This window comes from Triturus cristatus, chromosome 12 (assembly GCF_964204655.1).
Source record: "Triturus cristatus chromosome 12, aTriCri1.1, whole genome shotgun sequence".
Lineage (NCBI taxonomy): Eukaryota > Metazoa > Chordata > Amphibia > Caudata > Salamandridae > Triturus > Triturus cristatus.
This window is the reverse complement of record NC_140595.1, coordinates 565,370,103-565,385,591: the sequence shown is the minus strand read 5'-3', so window position 1 is coordinate 565,385,591 and position 15,489 is coordinate 565,370,103. Positions and strand designations below refer to the sequence as shown.

Sequence of the window (15,489 nt, the reverse complement as noted above, 5' to 3'; positions counted from 1 at the left end):
GAAGTACGCATCGTACTTCTCATGCCGGAAACTGCTATAGATACTGCTTCCGGGCGACACGGTTCCTCTTTGGGAGTTACGGCTTAGACAGAGAATGGGGCTTGATTCACAGCCTACGTGTCGGTCATGTTTTTGGCAGTTATGCCCATCGTACTTACTCTACAGGACGGACCGGCTCCGGGTACGTGTCGGTCGCACGGTAAGGCTACAGACAGCTGTCCGACCGGCTATCGGAATCGGCCCTTTATTATTTAAAAAAATGCTATACTATGTAAAACTTTAATTCCAAAATGTAAATGTAAAATTTTAATAAAAGATAATGTAGTAGTTTTAAAAATAGTTTAATAATTTTTTAATACAAGGGACAGTAATTTTAGTAAAATATTAAATTTAAAATGCATGACAATTTCAACAATTTAAACAATTTTATGAGAATTGATTCTTAATAATGTATTATTTAAAAAAATATAAAATGAACATTCCATTTTTTATTACACATACATATATTAGTAAAATATATATATATTTTTTAAATTAAAAGATGTACATTCACATTTAAAAAAAAAAAAATTAAACATTTTTCCCATGGTTTCCAATGGTATTCAACGGGTGAAGTTGTCCTATTTTTATTTTAACTTTTTCAGATGACTTACGCGGTTGAGCGTGTGTTTCTACAGTTGGTGGAGCGTCGCAGTAAGGATCAAATGCAAGGAAGAGCTGCGGTCAGGTAAGTTAATAGACATAGTGGCAGTCATACTTTATTGTAAGGAGTTGATGTATGTATGAATTTGTGTGTTTTAATGTTTACACCAATTTCATTCCTTTAGAGGTAGCAGTTGTACGCTCACGGCGGGGTTTATTTTTGTAAATATCAAACAGTTGTTTAAAAAAAGGGGACTCTGTTGGGAAGAAATTCAAATTATTTAAAAACGAAAGTGTAATAGAAGTAATTTTTTTTCGATATGTAAGAGATGCATTTTCATGGATCTTCAACCACGTGGATTTTTGAACTACGCCGATGGGATTGTTCGCCATTACAAAACTATTAGGTATTCTGGAGTATTTTTGAAACTCTTTTTTTTTAATAAATGATTGAATTCCAATCATCTTATCGTTTGGTTTTTGAGGCACATTGGAATGAAAATTGATGGAAAGAGGATTGCTACGCTGGATCGTTTTTTGCCAGTTTTGTTTAGATTTTCAGGATTTTTGGGGGGATGCGTTTATTTTAGCGATCACAGAATAATTTACAGCATATGATTTGCATACAAAAATGGCTATGCCAACCTGCATATTTGTTTTAAACGTAAACCCGGGCTTTGAATCGAATTGTGGATTATGGTTACACACTTTGGACATTTGGAGAGCTGTACACTCTTGCAGGAAAGTGGATTATTAGAGAGGAAGACGACTGAAGGTAGGATCCCATTTTTCCAAATAAAATAAAATGTTTTAAAAAAAGAAATCCAAATAAAATTAATTTAAAAAAATGCAAAACAGGCAAGTCAAATAGAATAGGTGTTAGTCATAGTTAGAAATGTAGTATGTGTGCAATATTGTCTAGGTAGTCTGAAGCCACAATCAACGAAAACTGTTGAATTTGTCCCAATAGTCTCTCTGACATTTATTTTGTTCTTTTTTTACTTTGTGGGTCCAGACTACCATTTAATGATTGCACTATTCTCATTTCTTGGAAACTTTGCTCCTTCTTCAAAATTTCCCAAAAATGATAACAGTTAGGGTGAGGTTTGCCAATCGATTTATTGCAGGAGTTGTGCCACCCCTCAATGGCATTATTGGTGTTTGCTTCTCCTTCTAAACAGGTCGTGTAACAGTTCCACCATATGACAGGAAACCTTGGATTCCTTCTGCGACCGAACATGCTTAGATGGCCAATCCATGTGTCCTCAAAGTAATTTAGGGGCCGATCGGGATGGCAGGCAGACTTTAGTCCGCCCGCCACCCTAGCAGTGCTGAGACCGGCCGCCAGTGGTGCGACGGTCCCGCACCTGCAATTAGGATGCCACCGCCACTATGGTGGTGGCATCCTCCATTCCCAGCATTGTGGTGGGCGGTGCTCACAGCACCGCCCGCCACAATGCTGGGAATGCACTGTGTGCATTGTCATGCACAAGGTGACAGGCACCGCGTGGTGCCTGCCACCTTGTCCATGACAATGTAGGGGTACGGGGGTACCATAGGTACCCCCCATGTGCACCCTCCCAATACACTGGGGGCCCACAACGGGCCCCCGTAAGCCCATTCCGCATGCCTTTCCATGACGGCGTTGCCGCCACAGAAAGGCTGCTCCCTGCTGCCTTCCTAATATGGATGGCGCTGTCAAGCAGACACCATCACCATATCAGGCCCCTTTTCTGCCTGGTCACCTGTGTGACCGGCGGAAAACCAGCGGACGGTCTTTCCGTCCGCCGGGGTCCCCCAGCCATACTATTACGGTGGGGGGGAAATGGGTGGCGGGCGGGGAAGGATGTAGGGTGGATCACCACCACCATGCGGGCGTTGGCATCCACCCTACATCCTAATCGACCCCATAGTAGGGTGCCCAATTTTTCTTCATTTGCAGTCAAATACTCTGATTCAGTAATTGACGTGTAGTGTTCATCCACACTGTCAGGTGGAACAAAGCGCAATGCTGTTAGTGTTTTTTAATTCAAATTTCAATTTACTGTCCGATATGTAATTTTCAACTAAGGATGTTTTTTTATTTTTCGCCGATATGCCTGTGAAAATTGAAAAAGACATCCTTGAATTTCGGTTTACAGAAAGGTTTTAGTAATGGTGTTAATCATTGATAATTCAAAGTCAATTATCACTTCTCTAGGACATTTGTTTTGAGTTTTAGATTTTACCACTGTTAAACGTTCAGTGTATATTGAGGATTGTTTTTCAGGGAGCAAACAGTACACTAAGAGAACTACAGTGTTACTAATGTAGGCATAAATAGTGTATATTTGGGTGAATGGATGGGGTGTGGATTTAAACATCCCATCCATCATCCAATTATCACTACTCTCCAATTTCAAAAGGTTACGGAGTGTGCTAAAGATTAGTATTCTTTTTTGAGGGTTTTTGATGTTGTGCAATAGAAAGGTTTCATTAGAAACAGTGACAGATAGTTCAGAAGGAATGTTAATATCAGAGAATGTTTAGGGTGTTACACGTCGGGGTTACTTGCCTGTTTTTTCCTTTCAATGATTCTTCTTAAGTTAGTGACTGTTGGCATAGAACTAGCTACATGCATAGGAATGTTTTGGAATACCTCCCTCAACATTAAGCCACAGGGTTCATTGGAGGTGCATGCAAGGTATTTCATTTGATTAATGTTTTCTCTTACCTCTATCTACATTGCAGAGGCAGAGTGCTTATGCTCTGTGGTCTTTTCAACAGTATCTCTAAGAGTCATCGATCTGCCTGTGCAATGGGATGAGTAATATTGCACACACTTCCAATGACTCCTGGGCTCAGTTACTCTCACCTTACAATAAAGATAGCCACCATATTGTAGGAGACGATTTCCTCTTTGCGACATTAAATAGCTGGCTTGTCTTCTTGATGCCATTGTGGTGTTTTCTGTAAAAGAGGATTAAAAAATGAATTTTTGTGTATTGCCTTTTAAAATAATGTTTTGCCTGCAAAGAAAATGTTAATATTTTTACAAGTTTGTTTGTTGACATTTCTGCCATCAAGTTTTAATTTCTATAGCTGTTAAAAGCTTATCTAGTTTGGCATTGTTTATTGATTACAACCTGTAAAAAAAATGGTTATTTACTGTTTAGGTTGTCTATTGAGTGCACTACGAACATGCAGATTATATTTTGTTTGATTGTCTGCTATGGTTTGTAGTTGGGTCCTTTGAAATGAAAAATAGTCATTTTTAATGGCAAATGTAGTTTGCCTCACTTTAGTAAACTTGCTTGGTTTGCCTGTCTGTTTTTTTGCTGATATAGTGATTTTTTTCTACAACTGATTCAGCTGTTTTAATTCTTTTCCTTATGTGTGAGTTTGGGTTGATCTAAAATGTAAAGTGCATTTTTAAACAGATGTTTTAAAAAACATTCTCACTTTTACTTCAGTTTGACAAATCATAATCGGATTTCTGTAACAGATTGTTGTTTATTTGAGTTTCTGCTTGGTTAGAAGAGATGTTTTGCTCAGTTTTGGTTACAACATAAGGATTTTTAACAAATATACCTGTGATAGGCCTTCTGTTTGCTTAACCTCTGTTTGGAAGATGGTTTCCTGCCCCCCACCGGTGACCAGCACCTTCACTGAGGCAAGCACACTGTGGAGCTATAATAGTATTTTGCCTCTCACCACTGACCAGCACATTCCCTGAGGCAAGTACACCGTGGAGTTAGAATAGTAATTTTGCCCCCACCAGTGTCCAGCACCTTCCCTGAGGCAAGCACCCTGTGGTGTTAGAATAGTAATTGTGCCCCCACCCGTGTCCAGCACCTTCTCTCAGGCAAGCACCCTATGGTGTTAGAAAAGTAATTTTGCTCCCCACCACTGACCAGCACCTTCCCTGAGGCAAGCACACCGTGAAGTTAGAATAGTATTTTTGACCCCCACCACTAACCAGCACCTTCCCAGAAGCAAGTACCCTGTGGAGTTAGAATAGTATTTTTGCCCCCCACAACTGACCAGTACCTTCCCTGCGGCATGCAGCCTGTGGTGTTAGAATAGTAATTTTGACCCCCACCAGTAACCAGCACCTTCCCTGAGGCAAGCACACCATGGAGTTAGAATAATATTTTTGCCCTCCACCACTGACCAGCACCTTCCCTGAGGCAAGCACATCATGGAATTAGAATAATATTTTTGCCCCCCAACCACTGACCAGCACCTTCCCTGAGGCAAGCACCCTGTGGAGTTTGAATAGTATTTTTGCCCCCCACCACTGACCAGTACCTTCCCTGAGGCAAGCACCCTGCGGAGTTGGAATAGTATTATTGCCCGCCATCACTGACCAGCTGCCTCTCTATGTTTTCTTGGATTGTAATATCATTATAAATATACTATATTAAAATTGATTAAGGAAATTACAAACTTTGAATTAGACTTATATTTTTTTCTATATAATTAACAACCATTTATTATTTGAAATATACACTTACTCTAGTTATTTAAGGTGGGAAATATCGCTGGATGATTTTCCAAATTCTGGGGAAAAAAAATAAAAAATGATTTAATTTCACTTGTGCTAATTCATTGTTTTCTAACAAATTGTGCTTCATGTTTGACATACACTTACTTTAGTCAATAGAGGACAGTGTTTTCAGGGCAGTTTTCTCCTCATACTACAGATGATGTAAGGACCCCTTGTGTGGGCATATATCGCCGTGCGCACGTTTGGATAACTGGAGAGACACCAAAGGAGTGCGTGTTCTGTACTATGTCAGTGTATGGGTAGGGTAGAATAACTGTGCACGATTCATAGTCAACAGCTGGGCAGTGGTGTATAACAGGACTGACTGGGGCTTGTGCACTGAATGATTCAAAATCAGGTAATACATGGACCGTGAGGTGTCTAGAGTGAGGGTACTCAGACTGATATTCTTACGACAGAAGAGATGCTGCGTTTAAGATGGAAGGTCATTCCATGGTATATTGTCGTTTAGACCGTGGATGTTACTTTTTAGTCTAAACACCCAGCGTTGTTCAGTCTTGAACAGGGCTGTTGGTGTCCATAGTGGGTTCTGTTCTATAACAGTCCATTTAAGGCTCTCTGGTGGGTGATTATTCTCCAAGAAGTGGGTTTGTAAGCGGGTCGTCGTTCTTTTGCAACGAATCGTGCTCTTGTGTTCTCCAATGCGAATTTTCACTGATCTTGCTGTCATTCCTATATATTTGTATCTGCAGGGGCGTGTGATCAGGTATATACAGTTTTTAGAGTTGCAGTTGTTATGGCGTCTTTGCTGCCAGGGTCTAATGAGTCCTAAATCTTGCTCCTTGGATACTTTGGTTTGTGGACAGGCTGTGCATGAGCCACATGGGAAATGACCCGTTACTGGGGGTAGTGTCCATAATGTCTGTTGTGGTCTGGTGATGTTTTTGGGACGGGTGTGTACCAAATATATTTTTGAAATTTTGTGTACGTTTAAACGCAAACAAGGGAGGAGGGCCTGGGTCAAAGGAGCCTGTCTTCAGTATTTGCCAGTGTTTTTTCACTATTTTCTGAATTCTGTTTGAATTGGGAGTAAAGGAAGTTACACATGTGAGAGTGTTGATGTCGGATTTTGTTTTTGTTTCTAGCAGTGCATCTCGATGATTATTCCTAGCCCTTTTATGAGCCAGTTTGATGATCTTGTTGGGATATTGTCTCTCGGACAGGTTCTTTTTGAGGGCAACCGCTTGAGTTTCGAACTCACTAAGTGTGTTACAATTCCTTCTCAAACGTAAAAATTGTCCAACAGGAAGGTTGTCCCTTAGTGCTTTTGGATGATGACTCTGGTAGAGAAGGAGACTATTCCTATCCGTTGGTTGTTTATAGTTAGTTGTCATCAAAGTACCTTCTTTGAGGGAGATGAGAAGGTCTAGAAAAGGGATTGATTGTCGTGACATGGTGCCTGTGAATTTTAGGAAAGGATTGATGGTATTCATCCAGTTGAAAAAGGAAGAGCAGTCTTCTTCGCCCCCTTTCCAAAAAATTATGATGTCATCAATATAACGTCGCCATAGCAGGATATTGTTCGCAAAAGAATTGGTTGGTTTTCTGATGTGTTCCTCTTCAAAGCTGGCCATATAAAGACTGGCCAGACTCGGCGCGAAGGTACTCCCCATACTAGTACCTTGTATCTGGTGGTATAGTTTGTTGTCAAAGGCAAAGAAGTTCTCTTTCAGGGCAATGGTGGCACAATCGCAGATGAAAGATATGGGGGTGATGTAAGGCCAGGGATCAAGGTCCTGCAGAGCATGTTCCAGGACTGTAAGAGTTGCGTCCTGAGGTATATTAGTGTACAGGGCTTCTACGTCTAAAGTGACGAGCAGGTCAATTGACTCCGGTGATTCGAACTGTTGTATCAGGTTCAGAATCTCTGTAGTGTCTCTCAGGTAGGTGGGGGTGCTGGTCACCAAGGGTCGTAGAAAAAAATCTCAAAATTGACTCAAAGGATCGAGTAAGGAGTCAATCCCTGATACGATAGGACGCCCAGGGGGCGGGGTAGTGTCCTTGTTGATCTTGGGGAGACAGTAGAAATACGGGATGCGGGATCTCTTTTGTTGAGGAAAACCGTTTCATCGTGTGTGATCCAATCCTCTGATTCCGCATCAACGGTCAGGCTTTGTATTCTGTTTGTCAAGCGTCTCGTGGGATCTTCTTGTATGGGTTGATAGTATCTGTTGTCAGCAAGTTGGCGTAGGCATTCCGTGTCATAGGTCCCTTTGTCTTGTATGACGATGGCGCCACCTTTGTCTGCTGGTTTGAGAATGATGGTAATGTCATCAGCGATGTTCCTTAGTACGCGAGAAATTGTCAAAATGATGGTTCGTGCTGGTGTGGTTCACTTCTTTGAGGATAGCCTGCTCAAATGTTAACACTTCGTTAGGTGTCATGGCAGCAGTAGGGGTACATTTGGACTTATTCTTGAAGCTTGTTCCTGTTCCCTCTTAGAATGGCATCCTTTTTGAGTAGAGGATGGCTTGCCTAATGTTGTAGAAATAGTTAAAGGACAAAAATGTCATCTTGCTTTGTATCCTGTCAATGCCTTGTATGTGTATGCTGTTTTTAAAATTGACTCTAGTGTTTTTATTCTCTGAAAAAGTGTTCTATATCTACATCAATGTGTAATTTTATTTTTGGGTTACTGTTTTTAGTTAAAAAAAAATATGTATTATTTAATATACCAGTTTTAAAATTATTGCATGAGTATTTAAATTAATACCTGAGTATTAATGTTAATGCCCGGGTATTAATACACTCCCCCACCCAAAACCCCGGTTTCCTTTGCATCCCGTCCCAGAGGGTCGGTGACAAAAGAAACAACTATATTAATATTGTAAATTACTTTCCATTATGCGTTATAAATACATGCGTTGTACTAGTCTGCATTATAATGGTAGTTTCAATGTATCCCTATCTACAAGCGTTGTAATGGTTGTCGCGTTGTAAAAACTGCTTTGAAAAAGCATGCGTTGTAATGGTGTATGTTGTAATGTCATATATTAATGCACAAACCAAGGTTGTCCCTCAGGTGCTCAGCTGATTTTTGGAGTTTGTTCTCGACAGGAAAACAGTTCTAGAACAGAAACCACCTGTATTTGTTCCTTGGACTGTTTTATAGAGCTGTCTGTCCCCAACAGTGCCTCTTGTCATTGTCTGCATTAATATATACATTTCCCTTAATGGGAAAACCTTTGAGATCATATTAAACAATCTTGACAAAGATTTGACTAAATTTTGCTCTCTTTTTCCAACCGCATGGTTTGTCCTGATTGAGGACTTTAACCTGAAAATGCCACTGCATAAAATGTGATGATTTTCAGGTAGACTCTTTGAATATGTATGTAATATCTTTGGTGCAACTAGCTGAGCAAAACATTATGGGTAGATCCCAACCGGTGCTGGGTTTACTAGTTCAGCATAACTTAACTAATCGCCATGGCTGCTTTCATAGTGATATGCCAGCTTTGGCCACTTTTAGGAATGGCAAGCGCTTAGTCCCAACAGACTACTCTGTTGTGCCTGTGGAGCACTTCAAACAAATTGAAGATTTTAAGGTAGTTGAGTTGGGTACTATTGACCATTTAGGAATGGAGATAACCCTTAATAGGCAATATCAAATCAATAGGAAGTCGACCATTGAATTAAACATTGTTTACAATAATAGAATCAGGGTTACAATTTTAGATTACAATTTGCAAGATCTATTCACTATTAGAGTTGCTCATTTTAATAGCCCTGGTGGTATTTGTAATACAGAATTATTGAACTTGGACTTCTCTGCAGTGTCAAACGTTTTGCCTTCTCCCCTCCTGTTTTCTGAACCCATTTTTGTGTTGGCTTTTAGGACTCTGCTCACCAGTGATAAAGTGCCTTTGCTCTCTTCTTTACATATGCTACAATTGGCTTAAACCCAACTGGCACATTCAATTTACTTTTAAATTCCTAGTAAAGTGGTACTGTATGTACCAAAGGCCTGAAAATGTAATGCTTTTGGTGGGCCTGAGGCACGTATTGTGCTACCCACTGAAGTAGCCCTTTAAAGCATGTTCCAGGTTAGCCATTGCAGCTTGGGTGCAGTTTTCAACTGCCAATTCACAGTGCCACTATAACCACCCCCTTTACAAGCATTTAACTTCCTTTTTATTATATACAAGTAAACCCTAAAGTAGGCCCTTGGTAGCAGGGTGCATTGTAATTGAAAGATTGGATCTATATATTTATGTTTTACATGTCTTAGTAGTGAAAACCCCTACATTGATCTTTCACTTCTGTGAGGCCTATATGTCCCACAGGATAAAATTGGGTTGCCTTCATACATTTAAAAAGTGATAAGATTTGATTGGGAACAGATAAGAATCTATGCAAAGTGGCAAAGTGAGCAAGGGACCCACGTCTGTGCATTTCCTTCCAACTTAGGGCAAATGCATGTTCCGGTCCAGGGAAGACCTGGCTTGAAAGTTCAGGCTAGACTGTTACCATGAGGAACAGCGTCAATACTGATTTGCACATGGCTGGGTCTGAACTGGGGTGGCAAAGTGAGCTGAAGAACGATGATGGATTCAACCCAGATCTGTGACTGGGGGTGAGTGTCTGTACATTTTCAGCACTCAGTCCATCATCTCCTTGTGTTTATTTTTAGAAAGTTGGCATTCCCTTGTCATAACCATTTGGTGCATGCCACCTGGGTCACATGACTAGGTGTAGTTGACCTTTGAGTATTCCTCCTGGAGATTATCAGAAAGGGGGACTGGTTGTTGGCAGGATTGGCAATCCTTACCTGATGGAAGGGGCGGGGCTGTCACCTACCACACTTGAACTGAGGAGCTGCTTCAACACACACACAACAAACTTCATACTAGCCTGAGCAGGGAGGAGGACATTACAGAACCAGATTTGGGTGGAAGTCTAGAAGTTTCTCCCACTTCAAAGCTGGCACCAGGTATAGAAATTGGGCCCTCAGTCCAATTCTTTAGTGCTCCCCTGGACCTGTGCACACTACAGAAGAAGACCTATCCTGCTGCCAGATAACTGCCCTGGCGTTTAAGCCCTGCACTTCTGTCTGAGAAGAAAGAATGGACCTGCTCTCTTCATCAAAGGCTACCTGAAGTGACTTCAAGGGTCAGCTGGCTGGCCCCCTGTTCAGAGATATAGGAACAGAGCAAGTTTCAGAGGCTTCCCTGCAACTCCCAAACTTGCCTGCTGCAACTGGACTTTTACCCGGACCTTCCAGAGCCCTGCTTGACTCTGCAAGAGTTATTCCCTGATTCCCAAGAGGTTCCTCCCCAGGTCCTGTGCCCTTGGTAGGCAGCGGAGTGCACTCCACTGAAGTAGAAGGAGGAATCCTGATGTTTTGACCTCCATTAATTCGTTTCACGTTGGATTGTTGGCACCCCTTGACAACTGCCAGTCCAAAGCTCTAGTGGACCCAAATCTTCATATTAAAGGGACCACCAATGATGACCTTCAACGTGCGATCTGCACTTTGGGCTACAGCATTGACAGTCCACAGTGACTGCCAACGTGAAGCTCCAGCAACAAGCCTCTGCAACGCCTGACAGGATCTTTGTGCTACAGAGATGGCCATCCGTGACACCCAGCCTGAACTTTGCACTTCTGCAATGACCATCCATATCACTCTCCCTGCTCCTCGCGGCCTCCTCCATTGCAAACTGGACCCTTCATGCCAAACTTTGAGAAGTTATTTTTTCTGCGGGACTAATTTGGTCCCTATATCCCGCTAGAGCTTTATAGTGGTCGGCCTGAACTCGTGACTTTCACCCAGTCTCAATAAACCAGGAAAACACGAATGGCGATTTCTGCTGTTAGGATGTATGCTTAGCTTAAATCTTTGAAATTGCATATCTCCAGTCCTACTGATTTAATTTGTGTTGTTTTGGTGTAAAAAAAATATTAGATGTTACTCTATGTTTCTAGATTGGTGTTGGAATTTTTATGTGTTTTGTTTTGACTTTATTTCTGCTTGTGTGCAACATAAATACTTTACACATTGCCTATAAGTTTAGCCAAACTGTTTTTTGCCACGCTCCTAGGGGGTTAAGCACAGGTTAATTTAGTAACATTTGTTGTTCACACGGACTTGGATTGTGGTTGTTGCTTGAGAAGAGTATTCACCCCCAACCAAACTTTTGCACAAGAATGGTACAGTGAATTTATAAAAAAAGGTTTTGTCTAATCTGAAAGCACAATATAACCCCAATCCTTTGGAAAGTACTAATTGACATTTGTTTCACAGGGATAGTTTGATCCGCTGTGCTACATACAAAGTAAGGTTCTTAACAGGATGTATCACAGCTTAACTTATAAAAGCAGCAAGGCAGTGAGACAAGATTTTAATGCACTGAAACGGAAAAACTACTCCATAATAATGGGAAAGAAACAAGAGATGATTGAATTCCATTGTGATTAAATGCAAGAAGCTATATTACAGGGTAACTCCACAAACAAAAATTTGGAGGTTGGTTAACACTGAGCTGTATCCTGAGCACCTGGAAGTCAGTGAAGTCAGCGAAGCTTGAATGTTATGTCACTGAATTATATAAATGTTATTCCCATCTAGAGATGACTAATTCCTATGCAGAATTGTCTGTCTGTATCTTTAATGACATCTTAGGATGCAAGGCATATTTCAAAGGTAATCAGTAAAATGAAATGTTCCAGTGTAGCAGGTCTGTATTGTCTTCCAGCTGCAATACTTGCAGCAGTCCCACTTTGGGTGGGCAAGTTTACTTAGTCCATTCTTTAAGTGGGAGTAATTTACTGGTTTTACAGTACTATACCAAAACTAATGGCGAAGTGCTATCATAAAGTTCATTCGTGAGAAAGGCAGTATGCCTGAGCCTGCGGGCTATAGGTTGATCTCTCTACTTGACTCAACTTTTAATATTTATGTGAAAATCCTCTTAATTCATTGAGAGAACTGGGAATTGACATCAGGTTTCATCTTAAGAGAACAGGGTGGCTTCAGGTAAAACAATTCCACAATAGATTACTCTCTGATCCTTAGGATTGTAGCAAGGATGTCAATTATGTCAGCTCGTCGACCGTGGTATACTATGGAATAAATTAAAGAGCTTTTATATCCCACAAGAAGTATTTCACAAGATCCAGCAGTTTCATTGTAAAAATTGGGGTCAGTTAGATCTGAATGAAGACGGAACCCTTTCAGGGAAAATTTCAATGCAAAATGGTCTTTGTCAGTGTGTGCTATAGCGCCCCGACTTTTCAGTCTCCATCTCAGACTTTCTAGGTAAGCTACCCGAGATAAACTAATTTTCTCCGACATCCGGAAGATCTCATGTTCCATTTGTCATGCATACCGATGACCTTGTCCTAATGGACTACACTACAGTTGGGTTACAACATAGATTAAATGTTCTTAAACCTATTGTGAAGCCAATAGAGTTACAGTAAATGTACAAAAGATGAAGGCCCTAATTTTCTCTAAGGAGACTTAAGAACTTTGTATGGTTTCTTAATAATGTCTCTTAAACTTTTATAAGCATATTTTGCATCTCACTTTTGCAAACAATCTGAAATGGGATAAGCACTTTTTATAAACTTTCTTAATCACTACAGTCAATGCTCTTAAAAGGTCTGATGCAGACTATGGTGATCTATCCGCAGTTATTTTAAAGATGGCAATCCTGGGTAAACTTATTCCGCATGCTGTTTATGAAGCAGAATTATTCTCTCTTGATTGAAGAGTAAGTGGGGATAAATTGGAAGGTTGGTTTTTAAATAGGTTTCTTGATAGGCTATCAAACTCATTGATACAAGCATTAAGGTTTGGGCTGGGTCTGCCTACTTTAGATTTATTAGCTAAATCTTGTGCATTAAGATTTCCATTATCTTTCATAATCAAGGCAGTGATATATTTTCTGGTAAAGTTTTGAAGCACGCATAGAACCATTTGAGTTAATGTTTTTGCCAAATTATAAACTTTGCCACCAATTCTCTGGGGTTGGCTTTGGGCGCCATCTTGGAGTGGTGGTCACTCTGGGTGGGTGTTGCTGACGAGCGGTCTAGCGCTCCGGCTGAGTGGAGGGACGCCTATTTAAGGCGACCTGCCCTGTGGACTGCCTTGAGAAGGTATTCGCGCTTTGCATCGCGCTATGCGCCTCAATACCGCGCTATCATTTTTAAAGCTACCCTTATAACTATTTGTGTTCTTCTTAGTTGTATTTTGCCCTGCTTTTAATAGGATTTATTGTAACCCCCTCACCTGCACTCTAATCGGTTCCTTCACCACTGTTTTGGCGGGTCCGGTCTCTGGGGTGGGATTGGCTTTGGGCGCCATCTTGGAGTGGTGGTCACTCTGGGTGGGTGTTGCTGACGAGCGGTCTAGCGCTCCGGCTGAGTGGAGAGACGCCTATTTAAAGCTCCCTCCAACGCGCAGCGGGTACGTGCAGTGGGCGTGCCTTCGCTGTGCCTGAGTCGTGCCAGAGTCCTGCCCGTCTGCGCCCGTCTGCGCTAAGGAAGCGCGGCTCGCGGCAGAACTCTGGACCTGGCCATCATGACTATACCTTTGAGAACTTATAGTAGGGCCGATCTATTGGCCCTTCGGGACCGATGTACACCCTGCGAGTTTTCGCCTGTAGTCCCGCTGTGTGGCCCATATCATTGTAGGTGTGGTGCTTGGTCATTGGAATCCCCCTCTCTTATACGCCCCTTGGGGCCTGTTATAAAGAGGGTAGGACAACGGGACCTGAGTATCTGGAGCTTAAACGTCAGATCTGTGGTAAAGCACCATCAGGAGGTTTACGACCTTCTTATTGATGGTTCGCCGGATGTGCTCTTTCCGACGGAAACGTGGCTCCAGGACTCTGACTCCTCGATAATTAACAAAGCCTTTCCCCCAGAGTATGCTATTTTCACTTTAAATCGGACGACTAGAGGTGGAGGTATTGCGATGGCCACCAAACGGTGTTATCCCTGCGAGTGGAATGCCGCTGAACTTTTGGGGTGTGAGGGTGCCCTATTTAAAATAGCGTTTAATCACCAGTTTACCTTCTCTGGGCTATTAATTTACCGGCCTCCGGGCTGTGACTCTGTTTTTAGGGCTGCTCTTCCTGAGTATATTAGCATAGAGGCACTAGGATGTGCAAATTTTAATGTTGTGGGAGATCTTAATCTCCATTTGGACTGCCCTTCTTTACCCTCTATTAGGAGCTTTCTGGCGGATCTTGAGGCTCTACAGCTCTCGCAGATGATTACTTTCCCCACACATAAAGGTGGTCATATTCTTGACCCGTTCTTCACAAATCTAGAAGGATTCAGAGTTCTTGGTTCCTCCCAGTTGGTTTGGACAGACCACATGCTGGTGAAAACGTCATGCTCTTTGTCTGACTCTCCTTTTCTATCTCAGGATAGACTTGTTCTTAAACGACTCTGGAACAAATTAAGACTGGAGGACTTTTACCATCAGCTCGAGAAGGTTCCTTTAGGTCCGCTCACCGAGGTTGATTGTGGATACGACTCCTTCTGTGAGTGGATATCTGGTGCCCTCGACTCTCTGATTCCTATGTGTTGGTCCAAGTGTCACCGGAAGGAGCCGAGCCCTTGGTATGACACTTCCTTGGCATCTCTTAAGAGGGCCTGTAGACCGGCCGAAAGATTATGGAGGAAGTCGTACGACCCAGATCTGAAAATATGTTATCTGGCCAAGGTCAAGATTTATCACAGGGCAGTGTGTCAAACTCGCGCTTCCTTTTATGCTGAACAGTTTCAGAACTCTGCCAATCCATCGAAACTTATTTTTCAAGTATTAAAGGACTTGATGGCGAAGAGAGCAACTGCAGTGGAAATATGCTCGGACTAGAGCAGGTTGGTCGCACCTTAGGTGAGGGGGAATGTCTTTCCATCTTACCCCCCTTATCTCTGGAGGTGTTTGACTTTCTCAGCGACAAAATCAAGCCTGGATCTCCGGCAGACCCGCTGAAACCGGCCCAACTCAAGACCCTGGCACCGGTTTGCCGTACCCCGGTGCTGTCCTTGATCAACCTGTCTCTCTCTTCTGGAGTGGTTACCGTTAGATGGAAGCAGGCAGTAGTCACGCCAATTCTGAAGAAGGCGACCCTTAACCCCCTTAAACCTGAAAGCTACCGCCCCATCTCCCTTCTCCCTTGGGCCACGAAAATAGCGGAGGCCCATGTGAATGCCACTCTTACAGACCATCTTGGTAGGCTTAGCATTCTCGACCCTACCCAGAACGGGTTCCGTGCGGGTCACAGCACGGAGACGGCCCTTCTCTCGATGGTCGAGCACCTGCGTTCTGTGCTGGATTC

The 15,489-nt window shown here is 42.3% G+C and overlaps 1 long non-coding RNA gene across 1 annotated transcript in view; it reads left to right on the top strand.

The window, feature by feature from the left end:
* The window catches only part of LOC146776272 (uncharacterized), a 207,894-nt gene that overhangs the window by 56,087 nt on the left and 136,318 nt on the right, over nucleotides 1-15,489 (top strand). Inside the window, exon 3 of the long non-coding RNA XR_014972164.1 lies at nucleotides 645-727. This is a non-coding gene — a long non-coding RNA (uncharacterized LOC146776272). The remainder of the gene's footprint in view (nucleotides 1-644; nucleotides 728-15,489) is intronic.